Consider the following 21,253-nt stretch of genomic DNA (forward strand, 5'->3'; position numbering starts at 1 on the left):
TTTAACAGTGCTATCTGCTGTTTGCTTTTCTCTGAACAGCACAAAAAGATTATTGATGTATTACTGTTGACTTTAATGATCAAAATAAATTGCTGTTAGACCTGCAGGGTCAGTGAAGGTGTGCATGGTAGCTGCGTCACGGTGGATTCCTTCACACATCTGTTACACTTAAAAATAAGAAAAAGAAATTCTTAGAGCAAGTCCTTATGGTCTGGCTAGACTTTGAAGCATTTTTGTACATGCACACTTTCACTGTCATAGATCTTCCCAATTATTTGCCTTCTGATGCATGCATCCATCTGTTTTCTTCTTTACTTATCCAGTTCAGGGTTGTGGGAAGCTGGAACTGAGTTCAAAATCTATAGTGAAATCAGATAGTATTTTCTTCAATGCTTTTTTATGGTTCCTTTGGATAATTTGCTTTTGAAACATGTCTCATTTATATGATATGAAGAGTATGTCTTTTGTCAACCATTTCAAAGCATTAATTTAAATAGTAGTGTTGGTTTGGGTTAAGAAATCACAAACTGAACCACCATGACTTTTCATCTGTTACACAGGTACCCAAAAATTAGACCTAAATGAATATCAAAATATTAGCACACACACAAAAACTGGAGCACAGACTTCCTGGTTGGTCTGTTTGTGTAGTTACCACCCAGCAGGTCTTATTACTGGCAAGAAAATTACATTAAAAATGCTCCAACAACACAAACAAGGTCAAAGGGTGAGTTGTGGCAGACAGCTGGTAGCAAAGTTAGCACCTACCTGTCACATAAAGCAGGAAAACATAAAATAATGCATAACTTCAAGCCTTATTAAAATGTAAAACTATAGCTACAAAGGACAGTAGCTTTTGGCTAGGTCAGTATTTTAGCATCAGCGTTTATGGGGACTGGCTTGTTCTGAAGTCACCCTCAAGTGGTAGATTAAAGAAATCGGCACACCCTGATTTGATTTAGTCAGTCAAGTATAAACTTTCAGCTGCACTTCTATACTATTGTTTAAAAGTTCCTTAAAAAACATATTACCACCAGCCTAAGCTTCGCGTTTGGTCCTGATCAGCAGATGAATATTTATAGTGGTGAAGATGGGAAACATGAGGCGTTCAAAACAAAGGCGTGTTAGCATTGTCGTTGTGAGCATGTAAGCAAAGTGACAAATGCGCTGCAAACCATTAACAGCCCTTGAAAGAGAAAAATAAAATTTTTGCACTTTGATTTTCATGCTGTACTCCAAGCTCCCGCATCAGATTTCACACAGTTTCAAACAATCACCACTGTTTGTCAAACATAAGGTCCATCCAAGCTTACTTTGCAAAGCAAAAACCATTTTTCAAACTCTCTAGCAGCCATTGCTAATTAACTTAGGAGGGAAACAGCAATTAGAAATGTATAAATGCATGAATTCAGCACCATGGACAGACAGTTTCTGAGAAGCAGCAAAGGGAGTTGCTTTAATTTTGTTTCTCAACGGCAGAGGTGCTAAGCTCCAGTTCTTTATTTGAACAAGCTGCCTGTCAGAGTGCCACGCTGACGTATCTTTGCTTGTGCACTTGCAAAACCTGACACAATTCTCTCGTGGCAAAATGGAAAACACTTGCAGCACAATGCCTGCTTCATATCGTCTGATGGGAAGATTAAAGCCAAGCCAAACAAAATTCACTCTCTTCGGCTCGGAGTCGGTCGATGGCGAGACCACCAGAGGGGAACGACTCACTCAACTGCACATGTCATCAGATCACATTATCATTGATCTTTGTTTCCCAATCTCGTCCTCTGTCTGTCTTTACCTTCTCCAGTCTGCCTTGTGTGTTTTCCGTAACATTTCCCATGGCTCAGTGGTGCCTCTTGTCTCAGTGTGTGCGATAGTGTGATAAGAAATTGCAATGACTTCACCAGAAGAACATCCGGATTGAAGTGTGTAGAGATACACTCCTTACATCAGTCCATTTTATAACATTTTCTCAGCTGCTTATCCAATTCAGGGTTTGATAGGCAGTTGTGATTGGACAAAACAGGGCTCAGATACACTATTGCTAGAAAATAATGATACATATGTTTGACTTTATACGACTGTTCTTATACAGTAATACTAATAGTCATATACTGTACTCTTGCTGATAACCTCTCTTATTAGAAATAATGTGCTAGGAGCTATAGCGCTGGGTAAGCACTCCTAGTCTGATGTTGTACTTTTCTACTTTAATACTGTTTTAGCTTTCATTTCATACCCTGCTGTTTGCTACAATACCAGAGCCCCTCTAACAAAGTCCTCACATAAAGGAGCATCGTTCAGAGCAATCATTCAACAAATTCTGTGTTGCAGTAAACAAAAATGTAACAGATGCATTGACTGTAGCATCGTGTGAATGTTTTGGGGGACTAGAAGTAGAGCAAGTAAAAATAATGCAACAAGCTGTAGGTCTGATCTATCAGTTAACTTCAAACAAAGGACAGCGAAAACAAATAATGAAATCAATATTTTGCCTGTTCGCCCTTTGCCTTTAATACAGCACTGGTTCTCCATGATGCACTTTGCTTTAAAATTACTTGGCAGGTAAGTTGTTCCAAGAACTTGCCTCAGTTCTCCTGTGGATTCAGGCTGTCTCGCTTGCTTTTCTCTCTTTGTGTAATCCCAGACTGACTTAATGAAGCTGAGATCAGGCCTCTGCGGAATCCATACTATTTGATGCTGAACTCCTTGTCCTTTATATCACTGATAATAGATATTTATGACTCTCTCTGTGTATTTGTCATGCTGCAAAGGTGAATTTAGGGCCAAAAAACGTCTCCCACGCTATATATAACATGATGGATAAGAATCTAAACATCTAAAGGTCTTGAAAATCAAGATTTTTACAGCACAGCAGATAAAAAGCTAAAGATTTCACATGAGATGACTGGCATATAAACCCTGTATTAGGCAATTGATTTTTTTCTCTCTAGCTCACAGAAAAAAAGAGCTTTACTGAAAAACCCAGCTCTGATTCAAATTGCTGTCATTATGAATGCTAAAGGCAATCATCAATGATACGCCTTTCAGTCAAAATCCGTGTATATGTCAAGTCAAAACTGATTTTAAACTTTAAAAAAAATTGAAAACAGTAAAATCAATAATAAGCTTCTTTTGTTTAAAAAAATTTGGGAACAATTGCGGCCATTTAAGTTTTTGAAATTAGTTGTTACGAAAACAAGATGTACAACACTCTTCCTGTCTCTGCTGTGGTCGCCAGGGAATCTGAATATCTCTAAATGCTCTCCATATGTCTGGCAACTTCAGTGATCCCTTTTATTTTGGTGTGCCAGGGTAGATGAGTTACATTCTCATTCTCTTTTACTCGAGCAAATTACTGCACTAAAAATTCCAGGAAAAACCTAACAAAGAGGTAGATCTACGACTGTAGCGTGTCTAAATTTGGATTGGAAGAAGCTTGCCACTCGTTCAATCTTTACCGCCAGCAGAGGAGCTTTAAGGTAAGCTATAATGATGCATAGGTGTGCAGAACAAAAAAAACCCCACAAAAAACCTCCTGTTGTTGAAAATCACTCTCTGATACAGGGGTTTGCTGTATGTGAAAGTGAGCGCTACATGTTACAATTGTTTATTTGTCTCTGTTCAGCTTGATGGCAGCGTGTCACATCTATTTCCTGGATCTGTCTGTGAGGGAGTGATTCATGTGGACAGCAGCACAGATTGCGCTGGTGGCTGGTGATTACTCAAAATAGCTCTGCCACATTGTGCAAGTTCCCGTGGGCGTGCACGCGTAGAAGAGCACTTGCATGAATGCCCTTAAATGTTTGTCCCCGTGTCTGTGCACTAACAAAAAATGTCTGCTTGTATGTGTACATTCCTACCTTCATGTGCATACAGTCTGGAATCTGGCGAGTTTCTCTCCACCCACCCATGGTGGGCCTCTCTCAGCCAGATGGATGGTCTCAGCCAGTGTCAGCGAGGTGACAGCTGGCTGGCCTGGCCTCTCCTGGCCAGGGATCTGGATTCTATCCTCTGACAGCTCCTGATGGGTGACACGTCCACCGTTCCCCCCCCCCCCCCCAAAACCCACCCATGTGCTTGCTTCATGGAAACTCACGGTTTACTGGAGAAATCGATGACGTCTCGCAGCATGCTTTAATGAAATGTAAATGATATGAGCCACACCCCGGTGAGACGACGCCTGAACTCTTAAGTGCTCTTAAGGAAGTAGCCACCCTACTGATGATTGACTAATTAGGGCTTTTTCAGCGGCAGTAAAACAAGTTTTATACAGGAAAAGAGTAATAGCTGTTCCACTCCAAACTGAAGTTAAGACAACAGGTCAGACTTCAGACTGCAAAGCAATAAGAACTTATGTACCGTGTCAAAAACCTCATTAGGTAAGCTGCGCACATCATCGCAAAATCTCATGAAAGTCATAATTTAGACTAATCCAGTGCTACTCTTTTCACTTCACACGACACCCGGCTCTCCCTCCTGCCTTTTCTGTTCTCTCACTCTCAGCCTTAAGTGGCCTCAGTATCACAGTCCTCTCGTTTGAGAGGCTGGCAGTGTAAGCTGCAACGACCGGAGGAGTGCTGCTGTAACCGGGGAGGGTGTGCAGGATCTTTATAATGTGAGTGTGTGTGTGTCTGTGTGTCTGTGTGTGAGTCATTACATTCAGCTTCCATTCGGCAGGCTGCAGGCTTCGGCAGGACAGAGATGGCTTTGCTAAACCAAGCCTGTGTTAATGAGACAGCTCTGCAGGGATGAGAAGAACACACACAGAGCAAGTTTGAAGACGTCTTCTGGCCTCCCAAAGGTAATTCCCTTAAATGAAAAGCAGACTGCATGCGAGTCATTGTTGTGCCGAGGGGGTGAGGATGAATGGTGACGGGGTTGTATTTCAACACACCTCCCCACGGTCTTATGATGGGCCTGAGATGAGTGGAGGCAGAGGTACCTTGTTCAGACACACCCTGCCAATGCTCTCCTTACCCAATTATCCTTGACTAGAATGACTTGTGTAACACTGGCTGTGTCACGCAGCTTTAGAATGGATTCTTTATCCTATCAAGGCCTTTTCATTTTTCAGATTAGGAGGCGCTCTTGCTTCCAACCAAGGACGCCAACAGGACTGAAGTACTCCACATCTGGGAGACATTAGGAACACATGGAAGAGGCTCATTTAAGGCTCTTGTTAGCTCACCTGGTGCTTTAAGTAGGACCATTAATATTGAGCTACTTAAAATATGAACAACCCTCTCTTCTCATGTCTGTTCGATGAGAAATCCTCAGTGTCCCTCAGTGTGCACCAGCATGTCAATTCCAGGCTTGCATCTCACTATCAAAGTGGCTCAAGCTGTGATTTGGAGCTAATGGGTTTTCCAGATGTTCTCCCTTGCATTTCATTGAATCCAACACCTCTACAGGCCACTGTCCAGCCATAAATCACAGGGTGCATGCTGCATGAGAAGAATGAGAGGATGTGGCTTGATGCATAAGTTACATGCTCGATTCATGAGCTCATTGCGAATATCTTCAGAAACCGAGCAGAACAATTAGCTGTTACCTTAACCCCAGAGGCCACAAAGTCTCTTAAAGGGCTTTGCTATCCCCTTTATAAGCTCTGAAGGCCCAGCTCAAAGCCGCAGGGACAGCAGAGCTTTATATGAATGATTTGGTTTTATGTGGTATTCTTGGATGACAGTCCACCACGAGTCACTGTTCAGTGTTAGCAACAATTCACGGCTTTATTTGGTTCTGCAAGGGAGCTTCAGGTCCAAGTGTCTCCAATTGGTTGGGTTGAACAGATGTCTGATAAAATGTTCTTCTCCCATCTATCCAGTGTAAATGTGCGGTGGTGGCTGTTATTAATCTCTGTAAAGCATCAGGCAATGTTTTCATTCCAACCGCTGAGCCAGAGCGAGGTTCCAGCAAGAATTACATCCATATCAATATTCAAAACGCTGGCTGAATTGAGCATTTAATCGCAAACACTCATGCATCCATTGTCCAGGTAATTAAATTATCTAATGGGCTATTTTTTTGTCCTCCACAGCCAACATTATCCAATGAGAATCTCAACCCTGAGCTACGCTGAGGTTTTATTGCACAGACCCCTCGCTGATCCGAACTTTTCTGAATCCATACACAGAACAAATCACACAAATCTATGATGGTTATATTTCACTCCGAGTTTTCTCTCCAAGTGAGATTTGGTTACTGAGGCCTTTGGGAAATCATGCCATTTTAAATCTTTCTCCTTCCTGAAAGAATGTCACCTCCAACCCACTTTTTAAGCTTTTATAAATGACCACTGGCACGTCTAAAGTCTTTTAATATGCAATCCATCTGTTTTTTGCCTCATATACGGGAAATGAGCCGATCCATAATCTGTACCTGCGCTGGCGAGGTCATCCGACGCGGTGACGAGAATGACTGATCTGGTGTTAAGGTTTATCTTTCTATGAGATTTTCACTTGGCTTTGATAGCTGAGAGGAATGATTCAATCAATGGGGAAAAAAAGTAGGGGAGGAAAGAGATGTTTGTTTCCACTGATCCACTTCTCACATGGTATTAGACATTTCCCAAATAGCTCCCCACCCATCATATGTAATGGTGTGTGAATGTCAAGTCTTGTTTAACTGAGTGAGCATTTTCACACGTATGTTTTAACCTCTGAACGGTAAAAGAACCTCTAAATCATATTGGGGTTTTTTTATTATCAACTCTTATTAATAACCATTCTGTATATGAATTTCTTTTTGGCAAAACCTGCGATGATATAGTGATGTGTGAGCTCCATCCACTAAGCACTTAAGCTGTAATGAGTATCAAAAGCAGCTCCAGGTCTCCATAGTGACACCTCGAAGCTTGGCACTGTTGTCCCCAGAGAGCTGTGTGCCAATAATAAAGCCCAGAGCGGCTGCGCTGACTGTCAAAAGATCATCCTGTTATTTATTCTGTACAAATTACTTGCATATGTTCACCACCGCCTTGCCCTCAAGGTTAAAGCTCTCATCCGAGCCCAAGGAGGGATGAGAGAGCACAGTTGGCAGAGTGATAGATCTACTCTCAGCTGCAGCCGCTAAATGTTATTTCTCGTTTCCCATCCACACCTCGAAGCAAAGTCCAGGCACCGGCATAAATGAGTTCCACAGATATCCCTGTGAAATTTTGGCTCGTTCTCGGCCTGTTTGCGATCACACCTTTAGATTCACATTAAAGTCAGATCAGAAGTAACTCGAAAGAACACCTTCACACGGCAAACAATTACCGTCAATGTCATTTGCCTCAGTGTGATAGGAAGTGGGGGAAGTGACGAACTCTGGTTTTTCAATATCAAAGGAGAGGTTTTGGTTATGGGGATCACTGTGTGTGATGAGGGGTGGCTGATAAATTAGGAAACTAAGTGGAGGAAGTAGTCCTGTGGTTCTACAAGGCAGCTGGAGATGGAAATCTGGATGCCATCTCCCCAGGTTTGCACAGGTCAGGCTGCTTTGTGGTTGGTACAGACAGTAGACAGACTAACATTAGGCCCTTCTCAGCAGAAGACAAAAGTTGCAACAGCCATTCACATTCATCACAGGCCTCATAAATGTCAGCAAAGGAACTGCTGCAGACATGGCATGCAAAGGTGAATATAAACAAAAATAGGTCATAACCTGGATTCCATTACAGTACATAGTGTGGCGTCCTGCCTCAGCTTCCATTCGGGCTCTGCTGTTGCTCCACTTGCGTAACGTTGGCTAAAATGGAAGATCTATTTGTAACAGCCCTTTAATATATTATGCAAAGGTCATATGTAGGAAATAAATCAAAATCTTAGCTTTGCTTTGGCACCAGTTCAGGTAACAAAGTCAGAGACACCTTTGAACAATAGCACAGACTCTGAACCAGCAATAGCAAACACAGTTTTATTTCACTTCCGAGTTGTGTTCCAGGAAATTTTATGGCATTTCAGGTCACTGGCACTGTTTGTTAGAGAACTTTTCATATTTGATAAAATATATTGATAGCAAAAGCCATTAATAAAAAAATGGAGCACATTCGTCTCTTAAAGTCTGGGCTGTTCCACTGGGAATAGTATATCCACGTGTTCCTTTCCTTGACATTCTCCCTCACTTTTTAACAAGCTGGCAGCGGCACGTAAAGCCCTCCTCGTCTAGAACAAGGTTAATGCAACTCTTCTGATCACATTCTCAGAGGAATTCTCCGGATCCAAATGTAAATCCGACTGCAAGAAAAGTAAATTAAAAAGTAATCTTCATATCATGTATGGAGGCTTCAATTCCTAAAACCAGTCTGGATACAGACTAATCAGTTATACTTGTTTTTATATGAGCCAGTTATCCTCTAAATGAATCCTAATTCATATTCCACTGTATCAGGTGTCAGAAAATCCTTACTTTTCTTTTGTTCTTTCATGTTTCAAAACTCATTTCCTCATTGTAACACGATTGCTTTCCCGAGTAGGACATACCGATTAAAATAAACACTTTGATGGGTTGCTTTTGTTTTGAAATATGGATCTATTACAAATGGGCTCCTGACAAATAAACACATGCCTGGCTTCCCTAGAGGCTCAGAGGGGCTCAGATGGAAAACAATGCCATAGCGATCATAAAAGAGAATAGAAAATCCTCTGCATGTCATGCGCTCTTACATTATCCATCAGCTTGAACGAGCTGTTTTAGAAAGGGCGGACAAAATATACACATCCCTGGATTTGACAAGGAATTATTCTAACCTCCACTGGAGAATAAATCCACCCTCTCCTAATCCTGTGGTAACTTGTAAACAGTCTGCTGCTCACATGACATATCTCATACCCGCTGAAGTATTTTACAGATTCTTTCTTGTTTTGCAACATGTCATGCTTTGAAAATCTGTGTCCATATAATTTCATTGTAAAGTCAACAGATTGTGGTTTTAATCCCAACATTCCACAGCATTGTGGTGCTGTCTCCCTCTCTGTTTTAAGCGATGAAGGAGGAGATGGCACGGTAGTTGTTTTATTAGTATCATGGATGGATGACCAAACAGTCATACATCTGTTTGAAGTGGCACTTGAAGCTTCTTGTTGGAAAGTCAATCAAATGAAGACAAACAAGGGAAAAACATGGAAAATGACCAAAAAGGAGAATGGAACAAAGACATGAAAAATAGCCACAATAGCAGCAAAACAATAATGCTGCTATTTATAAAATATAGTTCAGCATTGCCAAGAACTTGGGCTTACAATTTAAATTTTCTTACCCTTTTGCTAATTTTACAAATATACTCTTTCTAGAACCTTGCCACAGTCTGGGGACCCTGATTGAAAATTTTCTACCCATCACTGGTCTCCTTTAGAAAAAAACATGTGTTTGGTGCTGTTTTAAGCGGTGATTGCATGCAGCTTGATGTCCAGAATCCATGACCCTGAGCATAGCTCTAGTCATTTGAATCAGAGCTTTGAGTGGAATCTGCTGCAGTCACAGAGGAGCTGGACTCAACTCACCTCTTCTTTTCCTTGGACTTAACAATAAGTATGTGCCAAGGGACAAATACGTTTTTTTTCTTTTACTGCAAATCTTGGATATGATTTTTTTGTGCAAATTTAAAGTTGGTTTACATTAACTCGTCACAGGGATGAATGTCATGATAATTTTGAAGCTATTAGTGATTCCATTAGACTTTTTTCTTTTTCCAGGGTGGAATAATTGTACTGTATAGATCTTCAATGGCTTCCACTCAAACACATCCACTAATAGCAGGTAAAATGTCCCTTAGCATGTTGCACCTCAACCAGATGCTTTTAGTAGCCGTGAACAAACTTCTGGTATTATTCCGGCTGAATATTTGATCACTCTTTGATATTAGCCTGTTTTATGCATTCAAAAACCTGTTTTGAGTGTTTGGCATCACTGTCCTGTTGGAACACCCAACTCTGTTCAAGTTTCAGCTTTTTAGCTGTTGAAGAATTTGGAGATAGCCCCACTTCTTCATTATTCCATCCACTTTGTGGAGCGCACCAGTCCCACAGGCAGAGAATCAGACCCGGGGCATGATGGTACCACCACCATGTTTTACAGCATTCTCAGGTGTGAAAGTCTCACTTTTACTCATCCAACAAACCTTTTGTCATTGTAGCCATATAGCTCAATATTTGTTTCATTTATGGCCTCCTCTATTTCATCTATGTGGGCAGCAGGGGATTCTTTCTTGGTCAGCACTGTCTTAGTCCACAGCAATGTCACTGGTGACAGCGATGCTGGTGTTCCAGCAGTTTCCAGTTCATGGCAGGCTTGAGCTTTGGGGTTCCTGGGCTTTTCCTGAACATCCGATTTCCTTTTAGTTTGTGTCTCTTGGAAAAGTGGTACCTTGGAAAAGTGGTGACCTATCTAAATAACCGAGTTCCTTCCTTTCCTGTTGTTCTGGTTATTGGTCAATTCACTGAATGCTACAAAATAAATTAGTTTTGTATAAAAGAAAGAAACTACCAGTTGTAGTCAATCATGATCAATAATGAAAAGTTAATAAGCCTTGGCCTTGCCAAATTGAACATTTTTGTAGATCTTTCAGCATCACTTATTAAAACATTTATATAAGGGTATGTATATATTTGAGTCTGTATGTATACTTTTGATCCAGTGTGGATCAGAGAAAATTCCCTCAAAAAATTCAAACCTGTGCACCCAGTTTGTGTTTTTTAATGCCATTAAAGGTGTATGCTTTACAATCATCCCACACTGGAAAGATAGCAGTTCAAAGAAATCATTAAAAGCCCCAAATTACCATGAGATGTTTGCCCACAATGAGCAGATGTAAACTCTGGCCACTACTATACCTGCTTCCTTCATTTCTCGCTCTCTCTCTCTCTCTTTGTATTTGTACTAAAAAATTGTGGACACCTACTGTTACAAAGCTATAGCTGTAAAGTGAAACAGTGTATGGTGCTTTTGGTTTATTCACACACTGGCTCACTGTAATTATTTTGCCTTCACCCTTTAGTAGACTGTAAATGCATTCATCTCTGTGACATAACACAGAAATCATGTCTGTCAAAAACAACAGCACAGTGTCACTTCAGGCATGCCCCTTTGCAGGAGTCCAAGGCTCAGATCAGCTGCATTGCATGCTTCTTCTTCAGTATATTGTACAGGCGTCATAGCACAGGCCCCTCTGCCCTCATAAACACATCCAGAAGGGAGTGATTATTTCTCAAGATGTGGAGATCGAGGACTTGCCAGTTCATGCCTCTTTATGAGTGTTTTGCCATGAAGGCTTATTCCGTCTCCCAACGCTTTTGTTCCTCTTGTTAGAAGAGATGCTTATCCCATTTACTCTGTGGGCCATGTGTCTCTTTCACCTTGAGCTACAGCAACTGAACCGACAGAAATGACACTGTGGGTTTCAGAGCTTGTGTCTCCCTCTAATGAAACGCACCATATCAAGTGTCCACTAATTAGTAACAGTATTGCAGGTCGTAAAACATGCCATCTCCTCTAATCAGCAGTGACACCATCGTGCCCACATTCTCTCATGTTGCAACATCGGGAATGCATTTTCATCTCATGTGGTGCTTCTCAGCCATGTTCATGCATTTTTGAGGAGACCAATTTGTCCTCAGATTGTGAAATTTGAAGATGTAATAAATCAGAACATTTTAGCAGTGATATAATAAGTGGCTGAAGCGTGGGCTTTGGAGAATGATTAAAAAATGTGCTCAGTCACAAGAACAATTTTTCTTCTTTTTTCGTTTCTTGGAGGAGAACTCCAACTCTAAATTCCAAGAAGCAAGTTTGTCATTATCACGCTAAGATAAGGCTTGATGAAATGTCTTACTTCATTTTCTCCTTTTCATATCTAGATTTAATGATCAAATCGAATTGTTCTGATGCTTTCTACCCAGCTCAAATAAAATGTATTATGTTTTAATGATGCATTTTTTCCTCCATACGCACACCTCTGATTTAAATTGTATTCTAGTGGGGAAAACGAGAATTTGCACAGCTGCAATTCCACGACAACTCTGCTGATGAAGATCTTGTATGATTTACATCTCCAGAACAGGTCCAAAAAAGACCTTGTGGTGATTATTTTCTGGGGGAAAAAGGAGGAAATATGTTATGACAATAATAGAATGATTTCATAAACAGGAGGCAAAAAAATGCAAAAGAAGTCCAATTTATGATGTCTCTTAATTTTATTTTGTTCGTCAGCATGACTTGCTTTACTGTAATATAGTCTCTGTGGTGTGTGCAATGCAATCTGTGCTCTCTGGAGTCAATGAGACTGAATAATGAAATCATCCCTACTCCTCAAAGACCTACTCATCTCCCTGAATACCTGTCATTTTAATTATAATACTACTGCCTCTTTTGCCAGACCTATATGAGCAGAATCAGTCACACACAATTGGACTTGGCAAATGTTTATTGTGCCAAATACTAAATGGGACCCTGGGGATATTATGTTTCATATCACTTTGTCTCTAACTTCAAAGCTGCAGCTGGTAGTCAAGTGACATTTTTCACTGATCTTACTTGTCATGCTAGGCTAAGGCACAGGCACAGTGAGAGAAAAAAAGACCATTAAAAAATAAAATATCTACAGAAGTCATCAGTTAAAATCTGCAGACAAACTATACATAATGGCGAAAAAAGGAAAAGTTAGATGACAGAAATGTGAGAAGTTTATTTAGCAGCATCCTGTTTGACTCTTGGCCGTACGACAGAGCTTTTATTATTCTACTGCGTCCCAGTACTCCTCAAACAAACCCACTTAATTAAATCCTCGAATGAAAATGTGTTTGTGAAAAGAAAAGAGATATTCCATGCAGAAAACACTTCTGCAGACAATTCATGGCCCTTTGTTTTCCCAACGAGGGCTTCTTTCACTCCAACCCAGATTGTGTCTGTGTTTGTTGGCTTATAAGTCTGTGGATTTATTTCCAACTGACTTTTATTTTTTTTCCTTCTATTTTTCAGAATCTCGCTAGACTGTGGTGTATTTTTATATCGCTGCAAGCTGACAGTCATAGACCCAATTTAATACGAGCGATTAAAATATGCAAGACACCCAGTATTCTGCACGTGACAATGTGCTGGGATTTTAGTGGACTAATAAGGCATCTTTTTTTAGGTCAGGAGATGTTTTCTCGGAAAGACAGTCTTGATTTGTTGGCAGCTCATATTTTGAGGATGGTTGGTTAATAGTTGGAGTGCTGTGATACTGAAATTTGTAATTTTACCTCTGATAATGTTTTTCTGAGATTGCTTGGGATGAAATGATAAACAGTGTTTGATCGTTATCCATTTTAACACCAATATTTTGCAGGACACCCGCTGAATAATAATATATCTGATTTCTTTTGAACATTATTTTATCTGTTTCAGTTTGAAATTAGATTACACAAGTATGCTTAAGACACAGCTCGCAAATTCCAGTATATGTTTTTGTCTGGTTTAAGTTCTAAAAATACAGTATTGTGTAAAAGTCTTGAGTAACCCATCATTTAAAAAAAAATATTTTGCTAGAAAATGGGAAGCAAGTGCAGTGTTTCACTGAAATGTGGACAAACATACATGGAAATACAGTATTTAAGGCAAAAGTTTGCACAATTCTAAAGAGCTTGAAAGTCAATATTTGGTATGACCAGCTTTATTCTTCAACACAGCCTGAACGCTCTTAGGCAAGCTTTCTTGTCATTTCAGAAAAATAGTTCTCTCGGGTCTTTGAAGGGCATTTCAAAGCTTTACTTTGAATGCTGGCTGTCTTGTGTTAGATTTTCTTTCAAGATGTCCCCACACTACTTCAACAATAATAATAATAATAGTGTTTGGTCCAGGCTCTGATAGTGTTATATTGTGTGTTTTTTGATCCAGGTATGCTTTTCCTGCATTTGAAGTGTGTTTGGGATCATTGTCATGCTGGAAAATGACGTTATGGCCAATGAGACCCTTTCCAGGTGGTATTGCAGGGTGGATCAAAATGTGATCCTACTTCTCTGTGTTCATAATAACACTAATTTTGACAAGGTCCTTGTGAAATGCACTACACACAGGTACACACACGCACAGTCTTTGTCTCCAGATGCCACGTTTATTTATCGTTTCCTTTGTTATGACCGACCACAGTCTGACAGCTGTCGGTCTCAGCTGATTTCCAGCTCTCCTCCGCTCCTCTCCTGTCTCACTATAAAAGGGAAGGAAACCATCATCAGTCCAAAACGCCATTAGCTGTTCTCACCTGCGTCTCCAGCACCGCCCTGTTGAGCTCACCGCACCACTCCTCCCCTGCAGCCGCGCCCAGGACCACACCTCCGCCACAGTCCCCAACTCTGGTTGAAATCCAGTCCCAAACCATGAATGTAAGCACTCATGTAAGTTATGTAATGTAAGTTTTAAGCTAATAGCTCTTCGGGACTCATGCTACTGGTGCAAAAGTACTATCCTGCTCAAACTGTGTAATCTATGGCATTTTTAGAAGCAAAATATAAAGAAATTTGGGGTGGCTCAAGACTTTTGCACAGTAATGTACACCCACCAAGAAAATAAAGTGTGGTGCTAAAATGACATCTAACCTCAGGGGGATGCCATTAAATGTTACATCCTGTCATACTGTCATCAGCACAGGCCTGTTGTCATGGGTATATGTGCTTCCTTCTGCACTGTGCTATGGTTGGCTGGTGTAGTTTGATAGCCTACATTAAACCACCAGCAACAAGTTTTGTGGATTTCTTTTATTTGTTTGGTTGTTTTCTTTTGCTGGTTTATGCATGTAAATCTTGATCAAATCTTGCACAGCTTAATAACTGAGAAACTCACACCACATTCATTCGTAGATGTATAAATAGCACCACAGGCAAGAAGAAAAATATGTATCTTTTGGATGCCATCAAATGCTAATACAGGTTGTTACAATTTGTTAAAGCTATTCCTCCTGTGTTATAACAGTGGAGATTTGTTCCAAACCACAGATTGAATCATGAATAATGCGGCTTTTTTTGTGTGAGCATGGTTCATGGTAAGAGATATTTTTGGCGCAGGGAGTCCATGGCAGTTCATGTTGTGGAGGGAACATGCATGATCTGATTGACTTGACTGGGAATCAGAGACCAAGAGTGCATTAGCAGTAGAGACATGGCGCCAAAGGAAACACCTTTAACATGAATTGCATGTTTCAGCCGTTGCAGCATTATAGTCACTTTTAATCTAAGCTCTGCTAGAAAAAAAGGAAACAAAGCATTGTGTCTTGTGAAATTCAGTAAATTGAATGATACATGTTTTTCTGGGGATATTTATGTGGTGAAATAATAAGATGATGGGTAATTTGTCTTTTTAAAAAAAATTATCCTGCACATTTAGATTTGCCTTCAGAGGCCAAATACCTTCTGTTAGGTGGAGCCCACTGGAGCGGAGAGCAGGAATGTGGAGAGGGATGGTAGCTCTACAGTGTGTTTACTGTAATGAGAAGCAGACAGAAGGAACTCTGAGCTGCTATTGTTGTGCACAGGTTTGCTTTGGATTCCCGTCTCACCCTTAGGCTACAAAGCCATGAATATTTAAATAGGAAAGGGACTTCCTCTAAGCATCAATCAAAACCCCATCTATTCAATTACTGGCTTCAGATCTGAGATGCACAACCAGCAGCTTCTGATGAGGAGAAATTTTGCCCGTGGCAATGCCCGTGAATATTCCAACCATGTGGACGATCAGTCAATTAAAAACAGCCCCTCAATCGCTGGCAGACTTTTAAGAGTGAAAAGTTGCTGGATATTTATTCAGCGACACTGAGCTTGGAAGAAAGTTTAAGTCCATTGAATAAGGATCAGAATACAGAGGAATAATCCCAATAAGGAAATATAACCCCCGTTGTCTTGCGAAAAAAAAACTGTAGGCGGTATGAAACATCTAATTCAATATTTTTTCATGAAGTATGTTGAATAGGCTCAAATTCAAAGGCACTTTGTCTCCAAGCACATTTCAGCCATGATAAATACCGAGGGCTAGCAGTGTTTCTTTTTTATTTGAAAAGTTCAATTGAAACTGTTTTCATGCATGCGTGCGTGGGTGTGTGTGGATACAGAGAAAGGAGATGAAATCAGATACACAAATAACAATGTAAAAAAAAAATGATGATAGTGATGAGAAAGGAAAACAACAGCTTTGGACACCTGTTCAAAGGCGTTCTGTCAGGCCTCCCCCATGAGAAAAAGATGAGTCACGCTGGCAGAGGATCAGTTGGTCGGAGGTGTGTCATTTATAGCGGCCCGACATCTCTGTCAGTGAGCGATTGCACAATGCTCCCACAATCTTTTTTAACCACAACAACAACCGGCTCTGCCTGCTGAGAAGCTGTGCTTGACACAAACCTATCCTCTGTTAACAAGAGCCAGGCACATCAGCCAGAGTGCTGTTCTTGGCAGTCAGCGTCGGTCGTCTATGAAAGACAGATCGTGCAGCGAGAGGCCAGAGGACTGGGATTTTTACAGCAACCACGGCAGTGCTTGGTTAACATCATGTTTACTTTGTGTATTATCTTTAGAAATTGTTACTTCCTCATCTTTATTCATACTAATTGGGTTAATCAAAGATCACAGCGTTGTATCCTGTAACAAATGGCTGTTTTGGTTTTATAGGAATGAGAACGCCAGACTTTGCCAACACAGCAGTGGGACCAATGACCAGAGGAACATTGCACTAAACACACTGATCAAAGCCATAGTTAAACATCTTGGGAATACGCCTGCCCGCTTTGTTGTCAAGAGCTAAATAGAAGGATCAATGCAACTATATGTAAAGCAAAAGAAAGGAGATATTAATCCTAACATAGCATAAAAAGTGATAGCGAGGTTAAAAGCTAGCCAAGGTAGCTAGCAACAGAACTAATATACCAATGCTAAGCTCATTAATCATCATATCTTTTCTTATTGTTTCTTACTATTTCCAGGCTTTCAGTCGGTTTCTTCTAAGCAAGAAGGCAAATACTGAAGAGCTTCTGATGTTTTGCAAAGTAAGTAAATACATTTACAGTATAATCAGCTACACTTTGCTTTCAAATTCTGCAGTTTCTTCACTGGTTATTTTCCCACGAATGGGAATGAGCGTATTCATTATCAGACATTACACTGACTTCGTTGCAGGGTAATATTTTCACTTTCATGTGATATTAATTGAAATGTTATGCAGCAACCCACTAAAAAGATGATGGTAAAAGATTGTCAGAGTTGAAAAGAATCTGCAACGCATTAAGAGCCTCGCTCCGAGGAGCAGATGAAAGGCGCTGCCCTTATATTAAAAGAACTTCTGGGGAGGTGAAGGATTCTCCTCAGGAGAAATCAGAAACACTCTTTTCCCACTGGCTCACTGACAGTAACTCACCAGGCCGTCAATCCATTTTAATCAAATTACTGTGATGTTTCAAACGGTCTATTTGAAAAGTGGAATGACATAAGGAGATTGCTAAACTCACATTATGGAGGCTGTTTCCAATCAGATCTGCACAATATTTCATTGTCTTTGGAGCTTTGCTTTTAAGGCCTATGAGTATGAGAAGAGATGAGCGCAGAGACGAACTGAGCCCAGCGAGATCTTTGGCAATATCATCCAATCCCAGATGTGAGAGGAGGGAGTGATGGTAAACATGGCACAAATTATATGGAGCAGTAAATTATTTATGAATTGAAAGAAAGAACATGTTTGTTTTCTTTAGCACGTATGAATGACAACCGCAGCGTGTTCATGTGTGAACTGCGGGTCAAACTCCAGGGACGATCCATGTGGTTTTGCAAGAGTCATATCTTTGAGGTGTTTCGCCAGATGATTCGGCTTGAGTTATGTTGAGTAGGATAATATGGAATCAAAAAAATCGAGCTCTAAAATAACACGTGAGTGTGTTCCAGGCAGCACACATTAATATAAGAGTCTGGGAGTAAAGTGAGCTTGGAAAACATGCCGTAGGGTTTTGTTATAAGCGATGAAAAGCAGATCGTCCCAAAAAGTATCAGCTAAGTAGCTGATAATGTCATTTATCCCAAAGGTGGGACGTGGTTAACAGGCACTTACCATCAAAGCGTGGAAAAAGAGAGATCATCCCTTGTTAAGCTGTGCGGTGAAAACCTTCCTAACATGTACACCATATGTTTTTTTGCCCCTCTTGAGCATCATAAACGTGTTGCAGGCTGCGCAGGCACAGCGTCCTGACAGTGAATCACAGAACTCCCTCAGCTCACCTAAATCTTGGCTCCACTCAACACCTCAGCACAAACGGAACTGTTTATGTTGCAAACAGGCTTGAAAAAGCACACGTGTAATGGTGCATTTAGACAAGGGATTTACGACCAGGACGTCAGCAATGTTCCAGATCCGCCCAGCGCAGGTTGAAGACAGTCTGTGCCAGATATTTCCATCTAAGTCACCAACAAAGGCTTCTTTGCTATGACAATGAAGCTTTTGTAGATATATCAGCCTGAGCTGCTCACCACTGTCCTCGCCCTCTGAGGCAAACAAGACCGGCCTGTGCCTCCGAAGCTTGCTGAGGTGCAGGAACTGGTCAGTCTTAACTGGGGTTGTAAACTGAAGAAATGAAAGCACTGGGTGTTGCTTGCATGCCTTGTTAATGAGTTTATGAAGGTTTCACAAGTTTTAGCTAACAGTGTAATTCATCATTCATATCTTTACTTATTTAGGGAAAATAAGGCCAATGTTTGGGCAAACTTGATAGTTTATTGGAAAGTTTAGTGACAGAACTTGTAAACAATTACACATGTAGAGTTTATGGATTAAGAGAGGGTAAGCAACTAATAAAATAAAAAATTCTATTACATTTAAGCTGCTCCCTTATACACAGTAGGTTACCACAGCAGGTAGCTCAGTATGTTTAAACTGGGAGGTTTTTATGCCGGATGCCCTTCCTGACACAACCCCCACAGGGATTTGAGTCTCCTTCCAGAGACAAACTGGTGATCTTTTGCCTGCTAGGCAACTGTGCAAACCACTACACTATGGTCTATTATAAGTAAAGAGATTAAAATAAAGTGGGCCTTTTGCTAAAAGGACTATAAAACTTAAGAGACCTTTGATAAAAGATTCTATGCTGAAATGTGTTTATTGTTTATTCATTAAGTATTAAAATGTTTATGAAGCAACTAGTCAAGCATGTTTTATAAATGTCTCATAAAGAGTGAAAGAAAATTACAAAATTAAAAATACATGACCTATTAGGTTGAGGAGAACATAAATTACTATTTTGTATATTGAGACATGCTGACTTATAGCTTTATACTTTAGACTGTATATTTTTAACAGCCTTATTCTTTTTTTTTTCTGGTCTGTATGTAAAAGTTTACTGACCAATGTTGACGTGTTAAGTTCACCAGGTGGAGTATCTGTCTGTCTGTCTGTTTTTGGGATATGCCAAAAGATGACAACGACGGTGGAGCAGAAGAGCATTTGACTTTCACCAGCGAGCCCCTCTGTTTGACATCATGTTTTCTTAATGAGAGCCAGCTGCCCCCAACATCAGCATTCTCCTTCATACCAGCATGAAAAAACATGAAAGTTAGAACTTTAAACATGTCCAGATTCCTTTGTACGCCACGGGCAGTATTAGCCTGCTCGTCAGCATTACAATCAATGGTGCCTGTGATCATCAAGGGTGGAAATGAGCGCTTAGCCTTGGAGCACACGCACAGGATGAAATACTGCACATTCATTATGTAAACAATCTGGTTTGCTGAGCCATGTGCAAGTTTTTTCCCCGGTGTACTGACACCGACATATTCATAGACAATAAAAATGAAATAAAATAACTAAATAAATAAATTTCCAGGTGCTAATTTATATGCTGTTCTCAGAGGTTTAAAAGCTTTTGCTTCTATGACCAGTCACTGCAGATAATTTGTTCTATTAAAATCTGTTTCATGCTCCCTTTTCAGTCTCATGCTGCTTTTATGACTTACTGGGGGGGGGGGGGGGGGGGGGGAATTAATAGAATTGGTGACAAATATGTCAATGCTACTATCACAAAGAGTTGGCCACTGATAGCTGCTAACTCCTTGTGGCATCAGAAAGGTGCTGTAAACTTTCCTTCGAGATCTTAGTCCATATTGACATGACAGCATCACACAGTTGCTGCACATTTTTTATCTGCACATCCATGATGCAGATCTCTTGCTAGAACTTTCATATGGAGACTTTGGAGGTACAGTGAACTCATTATCATGTTCAGGAAACCAGTTTGAGTTTATGTGAACTTTGTGATGCCACACGATGCGTAATTTTACCAGAAGCAGCCGTCCTTAAGGGGTCCACATGGTCAGTACCAATACTCAGGTTGGCTGTTATGTTGGAAAGGGACCCAGATGCTAGGCAGGATGAACTCATGCTGACCCTGGCAATGTTTTTCCGGTCTTCCATGTCCAATGTTGGTAAGCCTGTGCAAATTCTAGAGACAGTGTACTGTTCTCAGCTAACAGGGGTGGCACCTGGTGTGGTCTTCAGGCACTGAAGCCCATCGGTCTCAATGTTAGACACGTTGTGCATTCAGAGATGCTTTTCTGTATACCTTGCTTTCAATGAGTGGTTATTTGACTTACTGTTGCCTTTCTATACACTCAAAGCAGTCTGGACATTCTTCTTTGACCTCTGTCACCAACAAGGTCTTTTCATCTGCAGCTCACTGGACATTTTCTGTAAACCCTAAAGATGGTTTTGTGGAAAAATCCCACCAGATCAGCAGTTTCTGAAATACTCCAGTAAGCCCATCTGGCACCAACAACCATAACATGTTCAAAGTCCCTTAAATCACCTTTCTTCCCCATTCTGATATTTGCTTTGAACTTCAGCAGGTCATCTTGACCATGTCTACATGCCAACATTGATGGAATTGCTGGCATGCGACTGATTAGATAGTTGCATTAACAAGCAGTTGAACAGGTGTCCCTAATCAAGTGGCCAGTGAATCTATCTTGATGTATATTGAATGAGATTTTCGAAGAAGAAATGTTTCCTTAGCTGGAATAAATGCAGCTTTCCTTGAAGAAGATGTCTGCTTGGCATATGTTGCTCCAAACCTGTATCAATGGTGGTTCACAGATGTGCAAGTTACTCATGCTGTGTTCACTAATGCACCCCGTACCATCACAAATTCTAGCTTTTGAAATGTGTGCTGATAACAACCTGGGTGGTGTCTTTTGTCATTTGCTTTAAAAACATGGTGTCCATGATTTCTTAAAAGAAAGAAAGAAAGAAAGAAAGAATTTTTTGCATAGAAAGGTTCTGACTT

General features: G+C 40.6%; 1 long non-coding RNA gene across 1 annotated transcript; it reads left to right on the forward strand.

The window, feature by feature from the left end:
- Window positions 1–4,693: 4,693 nt before the first annotated feature.
- On the forward strand, window positions 4,694–19,668 carry LOC102797726 (uncharacterized). Its single transcript, XR_436818.2, has 3 exons — window positions 4,694–4,798; window positions 16,919–16,981; window positions 19,339–19,668. It is a non-coding gene; the product is annotated as an uncharacterized LOC102797726 (long non-coding RNA).
- The last annotated feature ends 1,585 nt before the right edge of the window (window positions 19,669–21,253 follow it).

Source organism: Neolamprologus brichardi, chromosome 16 (assembly GCF_056152115.1).
Source record: "Neolamprologus brichardi isolate AB-2024 chromosome 16, ASM5615211v1, whole genome shotgun sequence".
NCBI classification, from domain to species: domain Eukaryota; kingdom Metazoa; phylum Chordata; class Actinopteri; order Cichliformes; family Cichlidae; genus Neolamprologus; species Neolamprologus brichardi.